A 22,163-nucleotide genomic window follows, 5' to 3' on the forward strand; every position below is an offset into this window, starting at 1 on the left:
TGCAATTCCCCTAACTAATGCCTTTCCCAATCCCGTTACCCCATAGGTTTTGTATTAAGATGTCGTCCTTCTGTCGTGTTTTTGGTATACAAATAGCACAGGTAGCTGTGACCATGTTGCTTATATACTGGCCCGCTTCATTTTGAGCATTAATAAAGCGGGGTTTTGCCTTTCACTTTGACTATTTCCGTCATTGAGTCTGGGGTTTTCTGGCTCCTTGCCCTCTGTGTAATATTGGGGTTTCCCAGGCCATCCTGGTACTAGTGAACCAGGAGAAGGGAGTCTATCTCCTTGTGTTCTTTCTACTGTTTGCATATATATTGGTAGGGCTAGAGTTAGGTAGTTTTGGACAGAGGACAGCACATTTTAATTTTGACAACCATTCTGACGGCAAGCACCCAAGTGTTCCTTAGTTAGGTAGGGATTACCCTTTCGAATAGGGAGAGTAAGGCCTTTTTGCTTATTGTTTAATAAAGAAGCATTCATACCATGCCACCCCTTTGTCTGACTCCTTCCTCCAGCATGCCACAAAGGGTAGGGAGAGTTAGTGAGTTAATGAGACCCAGTCAGAGAGTGAGATATAGGGATGGTTTCATTTTGCGGGCATGGACGACACTGTCAGTGATTTGAAGTGCTAGATCAATGCAAGTGCCATTAGCAGAGATTTGGTGTGGCAGGTGATACACCAGTCAATGTGTGTCTCTTTTAGTGAGACAATGAGATATGTGCCAACGTTTGGGCGGGGCATGCTCACCTGATTTTGCTGGGAGGGATAAGCAGAGATTTTGGTTGGTGGTGACAACCATTCAGTGTTAGTTTCAGGTGAGTGGACGAAATGCATGCAGTCGGGTAACCCCTGTAGGGAAACATCTTTTTGATTCAAATAGCCATCTTTGATTTTAAATACAAATAAATGTAAGTTGAATAGATCTACCATATCGTATCTAGGCCATGAGATATCAGAGAAAGGCATCAGACCTAAGGAGGAATTGGTCAACAACATTTTGAATTTTCCTAGCCCAGATAACAAAGAGAAGCTAATAATTTTATGCAAAGTTTATTGCCGATCTAGCGAGTAAGACATTTCACATGAGGAAGTTGGTGAGAAAAAATGTAAGATTCTATATGAATGAGGTATGTGAAGATGAGTTCAACAAAATAAAACTAGATTTGAATGCTGCACCTACCCTCAAAGTTTTTAATCCAAACACCACCAGTATTATTACAGCGGATGATAGCAATCATGGTTTTGGTGTTGTTTTATCGCAGGTGGAGTGTGGAAGTTAATACCCTATTGCGTTTGTGTCAAGTGTTTTAAAACAAGCTGAGAGCAATTATTCAAATATTGGAAAGTGTTACTGGCTGTGAAATGGGCCGTTGAGAAGTTTAGGTATTTAATATGGGGAACAAAGTTTGTTGTGAGGTCTGATCACAAACCTCTTAAGGAAATTCTCACCACAAAAGGATTCAATAAGACCTCATCTGGGATTAGAAAATGGGTAGCGAGTCTACAAGAATATAATTTTGATGTTGAATTTGTAAAAGGGGTTAAGAATAAATCCGCTGATTGTCTTTCGAGACTAACCAATGTGGTTGAAAGTGTGGATGATGATGAGAGTAACAATGAGGAACACATTTTGAGCATATGAATGGTATGCTCAGTGAACTCCCAAGTGCTATGATATGTGCTATGATATGCAATATAGAATGTATGAATGAAGGTGAGATAGAAAAGTGGACATTCGGGATAAAAAAAGAACCATGCATAGACAAATCTGTATGGTGCAGTTAAAAGGTGGTAAAGGCCAGGAGACGGCGACCCATTGAAAAGAGATCCGTTAAGCATACCAGGGTGTGGCTTAGACGATGGAAACATTCTATTCGTAATGCCGCAGCACATGATTAAAATATTACGGTGAAATTGTACCCTTTTCAATATGGGCATTATTGTCAAAAGCTAAAGGGGATATTAGAGAACATACAGTCAATCCAATACAAGCTCAAACCTGGAAAGCCTACCTAAAGAACAGATGTGGGAGCCTATATAAAAAATAATGCCGGCTATGGTGGAGGGGGGCTGGCCACTTTCTTTCACTATTGAGTCCGTAGAAAAAGCAATCCAGAAGCTGAAAAACTCGAGAGCCCCGGGCCCTAATGAGCTGGCTAATATTGTGCTAAAGAGGAACCTGGAAGAGTGGGCTTTTGTCCTGACGGTTTTAATTGAAAAGGTCTGTCAAAATCAGCACATTCCTGACTCATGGCACAATGCTGTCCTCTAACCTGTCTATAAAAAAGGTGACAGGATAGTCCCCGAGAACTATAGATTACTATTAAATGTGACAGGGAATACATTTTTTGACTTTTATACTTGAGGCATTACAACTGTGGTTTGAGGAATCTAAGATACTACATTTTTCCCAAATTGGGTCCGGGCTGGCTCTTGTACGAGCCACAACCTTAGGGTGTTAGATTCTTTAATACGTGGCACCCTGGACACCGGTACCCGACACTATATATTATCTTTGTGGACTTTAAAGCTGTGTTTGATACGGTTGATCGGCACAAACTCTGGGAGAAACTTATTAAGGCTGTCTGCCCTGCCTGGCTTATTAGTGTATTGCAGGGCTTGCACTTGTCTACCAAGGTGGCGGTCAGACTCACTGATGATGGTGTGATTACGGAGTTGGTTGAAACCTGGAAAGGGGTCAAACAGGGTTGTACCCTTGCAGCAACCCTGTGTAATCTTTACATTTCTGATGTTCTGGACTGGTTGTATACAGAGGTGGGGTGTTGTCCAAAGGTAGGGGGTAGTCCCCTGCCTTGTTTATTATATGTGGACGACCTTGTCCTCTTAAACTACACCTTTTTGGGGGTAAAATCTATGTTTATGGCACTTTGTAAATATGCAGCCCTAAATAATCTAACCATAATATGGACAAGACTAAAGTCTTAGCCGTATCGGCAAAGAAGTTGAAAAGACCATTACTTAAGTGTGACCTTGGAATAATTTAATATGTGGATGTGTACACATAATTGGGGTTGGACATTGACAGTCTCAAGGCTTAAAGCTGAATTGTGGAAAGAAAAAAGGCTACAGCCTGTAGGATGACCCTATCAATCTGGATATTTGCTAGGGATATGGCAGGGTATTCTTTGGAGGGAATTATATCTCTGTATACACACATTTCTTGTGCAACAGTCCTCTATGGGCTAGAAGCACTGGCCATGGCTGATCTATCTTGGCTAGATACTTTGGCGGGCAGCTTTTTGAAACAAATGCTGAGACTCAAGCCCTCGGCAACAATACAGTTTATAAGATTAGAATTTGGCCTGACCTCCCTCAAAGGAGAACTGTTGAGAAGACAAGGTTTGTTATATATTAAAACCCATACAGATCCCAGATGTCAACTTTTGAGTTTACTGGCTGCCCCAGAGAAGGGCGAAGATGCTTTGGTATTTTCGTGAGTGACCTGTTCAATGATCTAGGATGGTATCCCGATTATACTAGGGGTACAGCCTATTCAACATTGAACAGGGTTTTTCCAAAGAAAGTTAGACAACGGGATTGGGTGGCTAACTACAGACACGTAGAGTATCTCCAGAGTTATACCTGTATGGTAGGTGTTGTTCATAGTTATCTTCAGCCCCAAGCCTATCTTAGACAATGTCCAAAAATGGCAATGCGGGCATTTAGGTTAAGGCTGAGGATAAATCAGTTACAAATACTTACTCTAATAGGGCCACAGCTGGGTCTCCCTAAAAAAGACAGATATTGTCGTATGTGTCAGAAAACTTCATACCCTGAGACAGCTAAACACATTTTTACTGAATGTAAGACATTGGGCCCAGAATATATGAATGTGTTGGGACCATTTGTATATGATTATGAATATATTAAGAGTGACCACTTCTGGGCCTATTGCCCTAATACAGATAGCCAGAAAGTTCCCATTGCCATGTACCAGCTGTGGGTAATTATTAAAAAACACCTAGACACTGTAATAAGAACCAACTGTCAGAATGAAATGTTGTCAATTTAAAATAATCTGCTCTTGATGAATATTTAAACCCTTGGTAAAATGTATACAATGTTTATATTGTGTATGTTATACTGTGTAGGTTTTAATGGAATGATGGTTTTGATATACAGTGTTTTTAGTGTTTTTAGTGTCTTGTAAAGTTTCCTTGAAACTAAACAAATAAAGAATAATAATAGTATCTGAGGATGAGTGGTTGTGTGCAATGAATTTAGGTGAAATTCTCACAAAGGTGAGGGAGTTACTCAAAAGTGGCGTGAAGGGTAGTGAAATCAGAAAAGGTGTCTTGCCGGATGCAATGAGCCAAGTATTTGATGAGTTACATTTGCATAATGGTTTAGTGTTAAGAAATGGGAAACTTTATCCACCTGTAAAGGTGAGGAAGAAAATATCACAGATAGCTCCTGAGTGACATCAAGGGATGACCAAAAACAAGCAGAGAGTTAGACAGGTTTTTTGGTGGCCTGCTGTTGATCTGGAAGTGGAAAGACTCATCCGTGATTGTTGTAGTTGTGAAGATTCAGCCAAAGGGTATGTGGCTAGGCAGATGCTGATGACCATAACTTCGATTCCCACCATACCTTGGGATCGTGTTGGTTTAGATATTGTAGGTCCCGTAAGAAGTCAAGGTAATTTAAAATAGTGAATGTTACTTATAGACATGTTGTCCAGGTGGGTAGAAGTTGAGTGGGTGCAAAACATTTGTTCGAAAGATGTGATTGCGTTTTTGGAAATAATGTTCAAGCGTGAAGGACATCCAACCACAATTATCACTGACAATGGGGTGCCATTGGTTTCACAAGAGAGGAGCTTGTTTCTGAAGGAAAATGGAGTTGAGCATAGGGCAAGCTCTATTTATCATCCCCAGACCAATTCAATCGTAGAGAGATTCAACAAGGTTATTAAGAATAGTATTAGGTGTGCATTGGCTAACAATAATGATTGGAGAGAAGTGGTTGAATATACTATTGTTACTCATAGGCTTACGCCACATTCTACTACTGGGATTTCTCCATTGGAAATACTAAGGGGTAGGAAACCTGATACAAGACTGTGTCCAGCATGGTTGGGCAGAGCGTGTGTTAAGAATGTGGATTGTGAGGAAGTGAGCAGAAAAGTGTTGTAAAGGCAGGAGTATTATAAACATCGGTTTGATGTGAGGAATGCGGTTAGGGAGTCCCAAATTAAAGTAGGTGATTGGGTGAGGATAACACTCCAGGTGTTACTGCCAGAGGTTTGATCAAAGGGTCAGATCCCATTCAAACAGTTAAAAGGTTCCATGGGGCCATAAAAGTATCAGATGGGAGAGTTTTAAATCTTAACTGAGTGTGTAAATGTTCAAAACAAGAGTATGGTGGGGAAAACCAGGTTAGTGTCGGGAAGGAAGTAGTACTAAACAGAGAGATGCAAACTTGATAAGAATGGTCGTAATAAACGAGTATGTATAAGACCATCGTATCTCAAAGATTATGTAAGTTGAAACTGTATTTCATGTCTACTGCTAATTCTTGATAATTTATTTCAGATGTTGCAACGGCTATTCAATTTATTTTCAATTTTGTTATGTAATTTGTAAACACCAGAATCAAGATTGTATATATGTTCAAACTTTTTTTTTTTTTTTTTAGTTGTCACTGCAAAAGGAGGAGGTGTGTAGTATTCCATTGGGGTGTCATATCATTTTGGACCATTATTTATTTGTGTCACTGTAAAGAAGGGAGGTGTGTAGTATCTCATTGTTATTGGTTATCATTTATCTATCTGTTTTATGGTATACATTGTTTGTTTATTCACATGTGCAGATGGGCTATAGATATGGAACATAGAATGTTGTAGGAAGGGAGGATGCTAGAATGTAGTGGCTGGAAGAATGATGCATTGTTAAGGGTAAGTTATGTTCTGTAAATTGTGATGACTGGTGGGTTTCAATCTTCATACTTGAATAAACCTTTTATTTCATCAAATCCGTGTGAGAGGATATTTCAGTAGGTCATGGTTTCTTATTTGTAAATCGACTGCAAGGATTCTTCAAACATTACTTGCTTCATTGAAAATGTACCATCACTTAAGCTTTACAGATTTAACCATTATTAGATGAATTTTTCTATGGGTTTCCCCATTGCACTAAGACTTCTACCCCTTACACTTAAAAACATATTTGGAATTGTATCATTACATTATCAAAGCTGTTTTAAAACGATATGTTGTATATTCAAGATTTCTGTTGCTTAAAATATGTAATGTACAGGTGAAATAAATGATTGAATGGGGTACTAGGCTTATTGATTGCAGTTTGAGAATGGGGTGTATTTAATTCATTGTATTGTACATGATGATTGCCTTTCCTACATTTGTGATTAAAGGAAGTTATATATGTCAATGTTAATTATGCAGTGTATTTTATGACAATTGTATGTGTTGTGTTTATAGCTTTAATATGATTATATATTTATTAGGGGGTGAAATCGTTTTATTTTCTGAAAAAAATCAATGTTTCACTTTGATTGTGGTAATATTGTTAAATCCAGCTTTTGAGTATACACCAAGATTTGCATTTAGCGACCTGAGATGGGATGGGATTAGTGCATTCCTATAAGCATTGCTCATTCTCAGAAGTTGCTTTTATGAATGAGCTCCTCCGGCAGCAGCCTACCTATGCACATGATCTCACTGGGCACATTTGTGGCACATAGTTAGTAGTCTTCTCTGATAGAAAATCTTATCAAAAGCATGAGAGATTTACATCCACCACTTAAATAGGTATAGAAATGACATTTCAACAAAAGGCAAGAGGTCTTTGAATGCCACTCTCCTGAAACCCATTTGACCACCATCACCAGTGGAGTGTTTAATGCCTGCTCATGTCAGGAGATGCCCATCCTTCTACCACCATCGATTTGGGAGTGACCAGATAAGCAGGAAGAGACACCTGTACAGCACTTGCACTCCTAACCTGGGCCTCACATTATATGCAAATTCCCTCTATAATTTAATGATAATGATGTGTTATTTATATAGCGCCTTAATCCAAAGTGCTTTACAGAGCACATATTTACATACAGTATCACCCAACCGAAATTGGTATTCATTTATCGACCTCGGAAGGATGAAAGGCTGAGTTCATCTTGCCGGGATTCGAACCTGCGACCTGCAGATCACGCTCAGATCGCAGCAGCGAGCGCTCAACACGCTGAGCTATCTTACCAGAAATTTAAGACACCTGTGTTGTGATCCAGTAGGATGCAGTATGTAATGAGCAATTTGCTTGTATCAGCCTGCTTTAAGCACATTTCTTGAAATGGTCCCCTACTATCGTGTCCTGATATATATATACCGTGAATGCAACTAATCAAAATGTTTTGTTTCATAATCCACATTCCCCTTGAGAATGATCTTTACTCTATGAATCTGATAGAACTTTAAGGTATTATGGTGATTCTTGTGATTTGCTCCATGTTTGGCTAGGATGTTATAAAGAACACCAGAAGACAAGCGGTAAAGCAACTAAGACCCATCATTATCATCAGCCTGACTCCCTCTCTGTTGTCCCAGTCCAGCTAACATGCAAGGCATGGAGAAAAAGTGTTCCACACATCATACAACACATGCTATTGTACACTGGCAGCAGACATTTGGGAGGGGAGGACCAGCAAAGGGCAGGACACATCTTCTTGTCTAGGGAACAGATTGAATGGAGGCAGTGCAAGGTGTGTTGATGGGAAAATGAGGAGAACTGGGTCAAATTTAAGGAGAAGAACACCCAGGAAAGAGACAAACAACAACCCTCAAGAAGATTGCTCTGGACACAGATTTGTATTGCTGCAAACCAAAGGGCTATGCAACCAAAATGAACACTAGGTGTAGTTAGCAAACCAAATATTAGTGTTAAGGAGGCTGAGGAAAAGGAAAATGTCCATCAGTCCAGGAACAACATCAGAGCACTTGTCCTCTCATTGACCTTGGCCCTTGATGAAGTGGATGGTCATTCGGTTTTGTTGAGCATAGAAATAGCTGCAGGTCCAGGGACAAAAATTACAGATTCCTCAGCTCCACTACTTTCTCTATTTAGATCAGAGTGGAGCCAGGAGACTCACATGGGACTGATGTACTTTCGTTCACCCATTCTGGTGTGACTATGAAGTCTCAGCTTAATGACATCACCTGCATAAATGTAGATCGATGTGATCTCTTAAAGACCTCTAATGCAAGTCAACTGCAGAGGCCTGGGAAGCTATATTGACTGCATCAATCATATCTTTAGCATATCATTAGAAAACTTGTGATTGACAATGAATTGTGATTTTCCTTGACCCAAATCAATCCCATGAACATTTCAACGGTACCAGAATACAACAAAGGTGCTACTTCACAATGACAGCAACACGTTCAGCATGAATGGCCAGCCAAAACCAACAATCTGTTACAATCAAATTAACTGGATACAAATTCTCCTTCCTTAATCAAGGTGATTGTCTCATATGTTCTCACCTAAAAGGCATTTGATCTCCAATCACTAACCTTGATGCCACTTTTCCATTCAATACATACTTAATTCTAGCAACCAGGATTGGCCCTTCTCCTCCAGCGTAAGCTGAACGTAAACTGTACCTGCATGTACTGACTCTGTGACGATGGCTCTGACAGGTCACAAGTGTGTGGGGTAGAGGTGATCAGTACAGTTATGTGCTGCAACCTGCTCCATGATTCATGGCCTAGGGTGGTATGGAGAAGATCTGCTGGTCATTCCCTAAAACCTTGGCCAGAAGGCATAGGCTCATCACATTTATCAGGTGCCCATACAAAGGGTAGCACCATAGGTTTGTGGGGAAAGGTGACCATATGGGTGGGGTGCTGCAACCTGATTGCTGATGCAGGGTCTGGGGGTTGTTATGAAGAGGATGATCTGGTCACATTTACCAGTTCCTCCAATGAAGGGTAGAGGAGGTTCCCAATGACATAAGATCATGTCGGGGGCAGCAAGGAGAGAACTCAGTGGAAGCAGGTGGGACCGCTGAATAGGGCCCTTGAGAAGGAAGTTTTACAATGGACTTGGTGCCAGGTCCTACCACCTCCAAGCCAGCTTCCCCCCTTATGTAGATCACATAAACAAATGTTGTTTCAGCTGTGTTGGTTAAAGGGATGGCGACATCTTCAAACGATCATCAGCATTAGTTCCACACTCCACTATGTGACCTCTCTCACAACTCAGATGAGATCACTGGGTTGAATCTTTGTCCAATGCCAGTTGAAGTATCTCTGGAGCCGGGATGACTTCTTTTAATAGTAAGTTTATTTTGTATATATAATGAAACGGCCCCCGCACTGCGACCACCTCCTACGTGAACCTAAACAACTGACCTGGAACCCTGGCTGTTTCTAACCTAAACATTCCATCTTGGTCGCAGTGCAGGACTACCATTCTACCATAGAATGCTACACATCATCCCCCCATAAATATCGAATGAAAACATTTAAATAGCAATAAAATACATTTAAAAAAAATGAAATAAAAGGAAACAACGATATTTAAAACACATTCTCAAATAACCAATAATGAACATTTAGAAGACTTTTATGTTTACACATATAAACACATTGCATGAAATAGATTGTGAATGCAATAGGCAAAATTAATAAAATGTACAATATACATTTAACTATGCATCACATAATCCCTGGACCAATAAGGTAACCTTCTTTCTCTTGAACCTCGTATCAATTTACGTCCAGATGCATCATTACTTTGTCGCACATTCACATCCATTTCTTCACCTTGTCTCACAGCATCCCTATGACCATTGTCTATTTCACTTACATTTTCCCCTCTACATAGAGTTTCATCTCCAAATTATTCATTTGCTCTTCCCTTTTCTCCATTTCGCCGAAATCCTTCTTTTTTGCCTCCCCATCTCCATTTACTTACTCTATCCAAATTCCATACTGCTCCCCCAGCAACTCTAATCACTCTTCTGAACACCTGTATAACTTTAATCGGACTGCTGTATTTAGAGTCGCCTTTCCTCACACTACGACCAAACTTAATCTGCACATAGGTCTTCATTCCAACCCAGGTGGTAAGTTCCCTACTTTACCACCATGGTGTAAACTGCGTTTACACCATGGTGGATGGCGGATTTACCGCCCCATTCCAAGGTGAGTGGGGCGGTAAATCCCCAATCCCCATTTACCCTTCCCCATTCCCATTTTTGCCCCATAAGGCATAATGGGAGTGGGGAAGGCGCTAATTACGGCACCATAAATTACGGTGCCGTAATTAGCACCAAGGACGCTTAGCGCCTTGGTACTTAACGCCTGCTAAAAGCAGGCGTTAAGGTGGAAATCAGGCGTTAAGGGTTAAACCCTTAACGCTTGGGTTGGAATGAGGGCCATAGTCTCCCGGTGAGATTCTCAACCTGGGTTCACCGATAGACGGTTCTCCACTAGATATGCCGTATTCATTTTGATGCTTGAAGAACCTTTCCTTTTCATCTTTCACCAATTTCCCACGATTAACCCAACCCGGATTAAGCAAAGTATTGGGAGCCCTTCCTCTCATCAATTCAAAGGGTGAAACATTCATTCTCCTCTTGACAGCCATCCTGATACACCACACTTTCTCTTTTAGTACTTCATCCACTGGCAAATTATTACTCAAAGCCAATTCTACTGCTTCTACAAGTACACGATTACATCTCTCCACTAACCCGTTAGTTTGGGGATGATATAAAGCTGAAAACCTCCATTCAATTCCTGATCTCTTGGCAAATTCTCTTATCTCTTTGGTTTTGAATTGAACTCCATTGTCACTCATTATCACTTTGGGGAATCCTTCCCTCCTGCAAATTTGCATTATGAATTTCACAATCTCATGACTATCAATCTTATTTACTGCTTTAACTTCCAGCCACCGTGAATAGTAATCAACTAGTACTATCAAGAACTTCTTCTCATCGATTAATTTCCCATAAGGTCCAACAATATCAATACCTACCATTTCCCATGGTGCTTCACCTTTGTGAATGTCAATAGGCTTAGACTTTACAATTCTACAACTTTTATCGCTGTTCTGACACGGCCAACAATTCCTAAGCATTCTTTCTACCATAAGATCCATACTTGGCCACCAATATTTTAATCTTATGTTATTCTTCGTGCCTTTAATACCAGGATGACCCTGGTGTGCTTTTTCAATAAGTTCATCATATAACTTGCATGGTGGAATCAATTTGTCTCCTCTTACCAAAAATCCATCCTCCATAGACAATTCATCCCTTACTTCCCAAAATCTCAAACACGTTTCCTGAACTGCCTTCTTTTCAGGCCATCCAGACTTTATGTATTCGCCAATTTGTTGAAGCTCATCATCCTTGCCCAACTCCTCAATCCAATCATCCTTGGATGTGACCTCAAACACCACAGCTACCATTTTATCATCCATTTCTACTACAATCTGTTTACTTCCTAGTGGTAATCTCGACAAAAAATCAGCTACAACATTCCTTTTGCCAGGCACATACTTCACAGAAAAGTTATAATCCTGCATTTTAAGACTAAGTCTTGCTAATCTCGGTGAGGCCCTACACATTCCTTTGACTGTACGAACCTCAATTAAAGGTTTATGATCTGTCTGAAAAACAAATTCAGTTCCGCACACATACTTCCTGAAGTAATTTACTGCCTAAGAACAAGCCAACAACTCTTTTTCGATCACTGAGTATCTATTTTTGTGTCTGAAATGGCTCTCGATGCATGACTGATTATCCTCTCGTTTGCATCTTCATCTACCTGCGATAAAACTGCTCCCAAACCGTTACCACTGGCATCCACTGTAATTTTCATCATTCTACCAAACTCAAACCCTCCTAGTTCCAATGAATTGCAAATTTCACTTTTTATGTATTTTACTGCCTTATCACAATCATCATCCCACACAAACTTAGCATCCTTTTTCATCAGTTTCCTCAAAGGATCTGTGACACTCGCGAAGTTTCTAACAAATCTATTGTAATACTCGCACAATCCCAATAATGACCTTAACTCATCCTTGTTTTTTGGATCAGGTGACTCCCTGATGGCTTCCATGGCATCCTTCTTTGGTTTATACCCTTTGCCATTTACAGTATGTCCTAAATATTCTACCTCATCTACTCCAATTTTACACTTGCTCTGTTCAACTTTCAAACCCACATCTTCTAATCTTTTCAACGCTTTCTTTAACCTGTTATCATGTTCCTCCCTTCCTTTACCAAATATAATAATATCCTCTTGATATACAAAAATTCCTTTTACTCCTTTGAGGACATGCATCATTACCCTCTGAAATACAGCCGCCGCCGAGGCTAAACCAAATGGCATACGTTTGTACCTATATAAACCATGTGGCATAATAAAAGCTGTAATGTCTCTGCAATCTTCAGTAAGTGCAATTTGATGATATGCTTTCGAGAGATCTAGTGTTGAAAATACATCTGCATCACCAATACAGTTCAACATCTCAGAAATAATCGGAAGAGGAAATATATCGATTATTATGTTCTTATTGACGTCTCTTAAGTCCACACAAATCCTGGGTTTGCCATTCTTCTTCAACGCCACCACGATGGGACTCACCCACTGCGAAGATTCAATTTTCTCTATGATCCCTTCTGATTCCAACAATGTCAACTCTTGTTCAACCTTGTCAGCAATGGCAAATGGAACCGATCTTGACTTTGTGTGTCTAACCGGTACAGCTCCTTTCTTCAGATGAATTCTGTGTGCAAAATCCTTTAATAAACCTAACTCTGATTTGACTTTATTCTTTTCCACCGATACACCAATTCTTTGTTGTTGTTGACTACTATTGACCAACAGAATCTGTTCTTTCGTACATGGGTCTAACCTGATTCTCAAACCAGCTTGATCTCTCCATCCTATGATGTTGACGCCTTTTTCTGCTACATAAACTTTGACTTGGGCTCGTCCGTCTTTAAATTGTATGATACTGGGAAACCACCCAATCATTTTTATCCTTGACCCCTCAAATCCTCCCGGATTTTTTATGTCTAATGATTTCAATTCACTTCCCAAACCACGTGCCACAAGGTTCTGCCATGTCTTCTTGGTGATTATTGTCCAAGGTGAACAACTATCCACCTTCACCCTGAGCTTCCAGTTATCTAGAATCACCTCGCAACTCGGGCACTTAAATTCCCCTTCTGGAGGTTCCTGTATGAAAAATACCCTTTCTTCGTCTGATTCTTCCTCTTCGTCTACAATAACAGAAATTCTTTTCTTTTTCTTACATACAACTGCAAAATGACCTTTTATACCACAATTTCCACATTTGTGTCCTAGAGCAGGACACTGTTTTGCATTTGCGTAATGGCCAAATCTGCCACAGTTGTAGCATCTATTTCCATCCCTTGGTTGGTAATTCTGATATCTATGATCATTTTGTGTGCGAGGTTCATTCTTAGCCCAAATCTTTCCATGAACTTTACTTGAACCTCCCCTGTATTCTGAATTCTTTGTTCTGTTGCTCTTCCCTGGAGCAGCTTCCGTCTTGTCTTTAGTTCGCAGTGCATTAACTTGGCTTTGCTCTTCCTGCTCCTGTACTATCTTTGTAGTGTTTCGTTGCATGCTCTGTACAGCTTCTTCTTTTTTGTCCTTCATTTCCTTAGAGCACAATTGACTGTGCTCCACCCGCTTGGCAATAGCTATAGTTTCAGGTAGTGATGGATTACCGATCATCCACAGCCTGTCTTGAACTATATTATCCTTTGAGTGAATTATGATTTGATCTCGTATTAATTCGTCCAGAGTGATGCCATTGCCAAATTGACAGGTTCTGGATAAAACCCTTAATGCTGAAACATATTCCTCGATACTTTCACTTTCTTTTTGCACCCTGGAGTAAAATTTATATCTATTTATGGCCACATTGGTTTCAGGCGCATAATATTTGTCCAATTGTCTTATGGCTCTGTCATGTTCATCGGCATCTCCAGCCTCATCTCTTGTCAATTCTGGAAGTTCCCTGAATTTCTTTTGACCCTCTAATCCAAGTGCATGCAACAATAATAGTTTCTTTTTTCTGGATGTGAGTTCTTCTTGATCCACGGCTTGAATATAATTCAGCCAAAATTCTTTCCATTCTGACCAGACCACTGCTGGCTGACGTGGTGTCGGCAAAAAGCTTGCAGGAGGTTGAATACTGATACCTTGCATTGTGGTATCCTAACACAGTCTTATAACTTGCATATAGTATTATGCGTTCCTCTATGGTTGCGTATTTAAACAGAGAAAGGAAAAAGAAATTGTTTCTTTTTTTTTTTTTTTTTCAAGAACTGGGACGAGGATGAGGATGTATAATCCTCACCCTCCCCAGACTTCCTGGTCTTTGTCCAGCAGGCCCACGTGATCGCGACCTATTGCAAGGTCCTTTTTGTCTAACATGCACAATGTGAGGAGTGTATCGTTACGAGTCTGTGGGGAAGTGAAGCAATAAGATTCACTTAAAACTCCATGTGGGGCCCGGGAGCTTCAAACGAGCAGGAGCAGCGAATGCTCGGAGCTCCAAACAAACCACGCAGCCTCAGTGGTTGTTTGGCCTGGAGTATCTGCTCCAAACTGCAGCCCCCACCACCAAAAACAGCATAAACCAACGCCGTAATGCGTTGGTTCGGAGCATCCGCTCTCCTCCAGTCTCACGTATAAGCCGTGTGGCCTATAACAGCACAAGCCAGTGCAGTGCTGCGCCCAGGCTCTGAGCAGCCGCTCTCGTCTTCTTTGTGCTGCGTGGGTAACCAGGCGCCGGTGTCCTCGTCGCCAATTGAAGTATCTCTGGAGCCGGGATGACTTCTTTTAATAGTAAGTTTATTTTGTATATATAATGAACCGGCGCCCCGCACTGGGACCACCTCCTACGTGAACCTAAACAACTGACCTGGAACCCTGGCTGTTTCTAACCTAAACATTCCATGTTGGTCGCAGTGCAGGACTACTATTCTACCATAGAATGCTACACCAGTCTACGGGCCTCATTACGACCTGGGTGGTAAGGGATTAGCGGTACCGGTAAGGGCACCGGTACCGGTGATCCCTTACTGCCCTATTATGAGTTCCCTTTGCCGGTCCTCCCTTAATGGCTGGTTTTACCAGGCGTTAAGGACGGGACCCGCAAAGGGACTTTGGTGCTAATAACGGTACCGCAATTTGCGGTACCATTATTAGCGCCTTCCCCATTCCCATTGAGCCCTATGGGGGCTCAAATGGGAATGGGAAGGGCCCTGGTGAATGGGGAATTACCGCCCCCACCAACCTTGGAATGGGACGGTAATAGCTCCATTCATCAGGGCGGAGTCGGTAAGGGTTTGGAGACAGCCATGGCGCTAATAGCGCCATGGTTACCTCTAAACTCATAATGACCCCCAGATGTTCAAGTTGTTGCTACCTTCTTTCTCTCATTGATGATACGGTGGATTTGCATAACAAACTCATTCAGACCATGAAAAGTGGATGGGCTCAGTTCCTGGAAAACTAATCCATGATATCATTCTTGATTCGCATGTGAACTAACACATACTAAGGGCCTCATTACACGGTAGGAGGTAGGGATTTAACGTTACCGGTAACGTAATACCGGTAACGTTAAATCCCCATGCCAATCCCGACCTGGCTCACCACTATTAGCGACACCGCTAAGTACGGTGCCACTAATAGCGGGCAGGCCACTTGCACGCGACCCTGCATCCCGTAAATAACGCCATGCCGCTAATAGCACACCATCACAAGGCGAGCGGACATTGTAATAGCGGCATGGTAAAGGCCCCCAAACCCCTTACCGCCATGATGCTAATACCGGCATCGCAAACCACCCGTTAATAGAAATGAGCATTGTTCCCACCTGCCACAGGTGGACACAATCAGCACAGGTGGAGGCAATGGACACTGTGGAAGCTCAAAAGGAGCACTCCACACCCCTTCCCATACCCCTTCCCACACCAAGATGGTTCCAATACTGGCAGCATTACATGGCCTAGAGAACCTCATTGCAGTGCTGCTGCTACAACAACAGGCTGCACAAAGGAGACGCAGGAGGAGGAGGAGGGCCAGACAGGCACAGCAAGCACCACCACGCCACCTATTCATACCACAGAGGCACCCACCAATTCCCAGGATCAGAGCCAGTCCATTCAACCTAACACCTGAGCAGATACACACCCTGTACCGTCTGGACCGGGACACCATCACCAGCATCGTGGACATGATACACAACGACATTGTGAGCCTCATAGACATCAGAACTACCATCCCCCCTCTACTGAAGGTGGTGTCAGTGCTCCACTTCCTGGCCACAGGAACCTACCAGCATACAGTGGGGCAGATGCATGGCATCTCCCAACCAGTATTCTCACGCACACTGAACCAGGTACTCGATGCCCTCCTGAAGCATGCACCCGAACACATATCCATGCCACGGACTGCCCAGGAGATTGCAAACACCAAAGTTGGCTTCTATACACTGGCAGGCATTCCAAGTTGCATTGGGGCCATCAACTGTACACATGTGGAATTGGTTGTACCACATCACAATGAATTAGTGTACCGAAACAGGAAGCAATTCCACTCAATCAATGTCCAAATGGTATGTGACGCAAACAATATAATCATACATTGCTGTGCCAGATTTCCCGTATCTACCCATGATTCCATGGTCCTGCGGAACTCAACTATCCCCCGCTACATGGAGCGACAAACGGCACAACGTTTGTGGCTACTTGGTGAGTAGCAGGGCAAGCACATGGCAGTGTGATTGGGGGGGTAGAGAGATCCTCCAACTGGGTGTGCAGGGGGGGTGTTAGAGAGATCCTCCTACTGGGTGGTGTGCATGGGGTGGTTGAGAGAGGCACCAACCGGGTGTGCATGGGGGGGTTGAGAGATCCTCCAACTGGGTGTGCATGGGGGGGTAGAGAGATCCTCCAACTGGGTGTGCATGGCGTGGTAGAGAGATCCTCCAACTGGGTGTGCAGGGGGGGTAGAGAGATCCCCCAACTGGTTGTGCAGGGGGGTAGAGAGATCCTCCAATTGGGTGTGCAGGGGGGGGTAGAGAGATCCTCCAACTGGGTGTAGCCTGTAGTCCGTTGCACAAATGCACATACAGATGTACGCTAATGGGCATCTGTGAGGGCAGCAACGTACTTGGGATGAACGGACATGCAAGTATATGGCACACGACACAGCTGCCAATCCAAACCCATTGACATCAAAGATCAATCCTCATCCACATTGCACAACACTCCACGCCATGGAATGCACATATGACATCCATGGCATCAACATAGTCATGCGGCATTCCTACAGCACAAAATCAACAATGCATTGTGCCCTTGGATGCATGCATTGGGACCCCCCTAGCCATGGCAATGCACCACGAACACATGGCACCACTGAGGCGTTGCCTCTCAGCATGGCAAGATCAATGTCGGAAGCACTGTACTCCACCAGTGTGGTACCAAATCTGCCTGGCCACAGGGACGCCAATTACCTGGCCTCACCCAGGACATGGGAATTACTGTAGGAGGCATCAATGGGGCATGTCTACTTGCATGCTTGCGCTCCCCTTTGCACAAAGCAGTCACGCAGACCATATTCATGGATGCAGTTGAATGTGCACATGATTCTCAATGATAGGTCAAAGTATGTGACATGAACAGGCCACACATGTGCCGAAAAGTAACAGGAACCCATTCCTCCCCCCATATAGGTGATGCCGGCTACCCCCTGAAGAGGTGGCTCCTCACACCTGTAGGGAACCCACAGAACAGGCATGAAGAAGAATACAATCGTGCCCATACCCGTACCCGCCTTGTCATTGAGCAGAGTTTTGGACTTCTGAAGTCACGGTTTAGGTGCATAAGCAGGTCTGGTGGCGCACTCCTACATGACCATGAGAAGGTGGCAAAGAACACCACGGCATGTGTCATGCTGCACAATATGTGTATGAGACGGAATGTGCCACTGCCCCCTGAGGTTGAAATGGAGGCACCTGATGAGGATGATGATGGGGATGAGGATGGAGGTGAAGGGGATGCAGGTCATGCAAGAGGGGATGGCCAGGAGGGACGCGCTGTGAGACAGCATTTGATCAAACAATTGTTCTGAGTTACATGTAGTCATACTGTCACCTGTATATGGCTGGTGGGGCACTGGAGTCGGTTTGTTAGCTCACAATGGACCTTGGCGTCAATAAATTGATCATACACAATGAAGGAGTCCAGGCCTGTGTTCTGCTCAAACAACTGTGTATTAATGAACAAAAACAGAAAAATGTGCAACTCCCCATCCATCCCGCCACCCTTACAACTGTCCCATCACACCCTTCCCCCCAACCCCCACAACTGTCCCATCACACCCTTCCCCCCACCCCCACAACTGTCCCATCACACCCTTCCCCCCACCCCCCACAACTGTCCCATCACACCCTTCCCCCCACACCCCACAACTGTCCCTCATAAGTCTTCAACAATGCATGTGTTCTGGCATGCACCAAGGTCAATGGACGTTCACGCCCTATTGTTCATTACCAGGGCCAGCATTTGTGGGCTGGCTGGAGGTGCGCCTGGTGATGCGTGAAGACCGTCTCAGTGGACTCGTCTGCCGCAAACTGCAGGTTGAAGAGGCGGCAGACTGTCCTTGTGTAAATTGCAGCTCCATTGCATCTGCGATGCGGGTCAGCACCTCCCGGACGCGTGTTAGCTCGCCACACAGCCTGTCCGTGCAGGACTCCATCTCCTCCCTGGAGTGCCTGGATGTCACAGCGAGGTCAGCCCTGAGACGGGCAACCTCCTCCACATGTTGACCGACAAGCACTGTTAGAGCCTGCTGGCGCTGGATGACGGTGGAAGGAAAATTATGAAATACAGATTGACTACCCCTCTCTTTTAGTCTTGTATGGATTCCAGGTCAGGGTTCAGGGCAACCTGTGTATTGCATTGACTAGGTAATCGCTTAGTTGAGAGAAATTGCGCAACAACTGCAATTTATTACAAAATATCTATCTCTTTAATAGTCATATAAATATCTTAAAAAACATTTCAGACATGATTATCAATCATACCATTCATTCGTCATACATATATTCTAACAGGGGAGTTCTAAAACTGAGGAAAAAACTTGTGCATAACAGTTGTTCAATGTATGCAATTTAGACATTGGAAAAAAACATTAGATTTTCCATTGGCAGTCGACATATGTTTCGGCCCATTATAGTATACCACTTATGTCAACAGTGGTCACAACAATAAGTATCGGGCCATCTTCAGGACAACTATTACTTAGTGGTAGATCAATCTTCTTCCCCATTAGCACACAAACACATTCATGTGCGTCTTCTGTTTGTGTGTCTTTGAATGCCGTCTTACTTTGGCTATGGCTGGCTCGATGTCTTACATGCTGTTGCTAAGTAAAGCTCTCAGAGGTAGTGTACAGTGGACTTCTCTAATGTTCATACAGGTTAGTTGCTGCTATTTGTATATTGGGAACTGGTCTTGCTTTTGCTGCGTGCGGCCAAGTTTCCTTTTTTACAGTTTATTTGGACATATGTTCCAATAGTTGGTTTATTGCCTTATTCAGCTCCGTCTGTGCACTGGAAAGGCAAGATATTTATATGACTATTAAAGAGATAGATATTTTGTAATAAATTGCAGTTGTTGTGCAATTTCTCTCAACTAAGCGATTACCTAGTCAATGCAATACACAGATTGCCCTGAACCCTGACCTGGAATCCATACAAGACTAAAAGAGAGGGGTAGTCAATCTGTATTTCATAATTTTCCTTCACAGATCGTCCCTTCCATCAGATTAGACCCCCCGTCAACAAAAAATAGGGATTACCCTTTATTCAAACCTGCTGGATGACGGTGGCCAGGTCAAGGGCAGTGGCGGCCTGTGGTGGTGTGTCTGCTGCGCATCCGGATGCTTGCCGGTCTGCAGATGCCGGCTCTGGGGGGCTACTGAAGGTCGCTAATGACTCGTCAGCAGTGACGTGTGAGCCAGGTGTGGGGGCGGGGGATTGCTCTGGGGTTACAGCAGGGCTTGGGGTGTGCATGGGCAGATCTAGATACGTGGGCTCATCCATGTCAGACAATGGAACAATTGCTGCAGCCTCCCCTGCCGAACTGGCTGTGGCTGAGGGTGGACCCTCGGTGGCAGGGATTTGGCGGGGGAGTGGACCTCTAGACCCAGGGCAGTAGGGTGTTGCTTGGCACTGGCAGTGGCGCGCAGGTCTTGTTGTGGAGGCTGCAATCGGGGCCTTGGCACTTTTCCCCTGGATGTCATTGGGGCATCCTCGCTGGGCTGTGGCCTTCGCTTCTTTTGCACAGGGGGTGCCTGGGTAGCTCCCTCGCTGTCTGAATGTGACCCTGTCGGGGACAAGAAGGGGGATGTCATTGGTTATGGTCGCATTTACTCAATGCAGGCTACATCATGATTACTTTTGGGCCCATTTCACAATCATTGTGGAGGATGCAGGTGAGGTGTCATTTCAGTGCCTCATCCATGCAGTGTTGTGTGTGGCACTTGGCTCTGTTGATGTATGCATGTGTGGGTGCCTGGCCAAACATGCAGTGATCCCGGGCTGACATTTGTGGGGACCTGCACATTCACATTGCATGCTTGCATCAGTGCACTTACCTCCATCAGATGTGTCTTGCACGCCGTGCTCCATCCTTCCGACACCCTCAATGTATTCTACCCCGATGAGGTTTGCACAAGTCTCTTCCCACTCCTCCAACTTGATGGGAGACCCTGATCCTCCAGCAGTGGCAGTTTTGTGATTCTCGGACAGGATCATCCTGACCCGGAGTCTCAGGTCGTCCCATCTTTTTCGGCAGTTGCGTACGGTGCGTGTGCTGCTGCCAACGGCACTCACTCTGGTTGACACTTCCTCCTAGATCGCCTTCTTCTTTAGGAGGGTCTCCCTCCGCATGTCATTAGCAAAGACCACTCCTGCATTGTCTGCTAATGTCTGAGTTAGCATGACTAACTCCTCAGTGGAGAACTTCTTCTTTCGCTGCCTGTCTGTGGATTTCTTCAGTGCCTTGGGCATGGTAAGGGTGCGACGATGGTTTCCAGGCAGCAGGGTAACACATACAGGTCCAGGGGGCAGAGGATGGCAATGGATTGTGTTTTTAAAGATGGCCGCCGCGCTCTTTCCCGTTCCTGTGCGATGACGCTATTTCCGGTTCCGCTTTTTAGCAGTCACCGCTAATAGCGGTCACCGCTTTTTAGCGGGCACCGCTAATAGCGGTCAACGCTAATAGCGGTCACCGATATTTGCATGCTGCGCGAGGGCGGATGTGCTATCTGCAGCTTCGGGGAGGCCGGTAAGGGACTTTTTGGTCACTTTAGCGGCATGGCGGTAGGGTCATTAACGGCATGGCGCAATGCTCGTGTCCGCGTACTCGTAATGTTACGCTATTAGCGCCCTCTTGCGAGGGCGGACACATTAATTGCACCATGCCGCTAATTTACGATTTCTAGCGCACAACGTGTAATGAGGCCCTAAGTCATCTTTAAGCTATGTGTGTTAGCAACCAAGTGCTTACATTTCTTTCTACAAGGTAGGACATCTATGGTTACCTGCTGAAGGTCACAACGTGCCTTCTCTGACAGATCATTCATAATCCAGCCAAGCCTAGAGAAAGGTGACAAGAATGTTAGAATAATTATCTACAAATGAGTCACTGACTGTAACAAATCTCATAGTCCATGCTAAGGTGGGATGCATAAGATTTCCTATAATGAATCTCACTTTCTGCTGTCAGTGCCAGAAACACGAGGCTTAAATGAATGTTGTACAGCAATAGAATCAAAGGAACACCTTCATATGTTTAGGGTTGATAAATGAATATTAACTTAAGGAGAATGTATCACCAAGGCTCCATTACTCACTTCCTTATGCACCATAGTGTGAGCCATAAGGCAAGTGATCTCCCTTGTAAGAGAGCGCACATCATAGCACACAAGTTCTGACACTGATCTATAACTCAGCAAGGATTTTGTGTGCTTTGAAATGTTTCATTTTTTTAAGGTCTGCTTGCTCCTACAACCTTCTTCTTTCAAATAAACAGACATTCCTTCCCA

This window comes from Ambystoma mexicanum, chromosome 7p (genome assembly GCF_040938575.1).
Source record: "Ambystoma mexicanum isolate Mex_15411 chromosome 7p, UKY_AmexF1_1, whole genome shotgun sequence".
In the NCBI taxonomy this organism is placed as follows: domain Eukaryota; kingdom Metazoa; phylum Chordata; class Amphibia; order Caudata; family Ambystomatidae; genus Ambystoma; species Ambystoma mexicanum.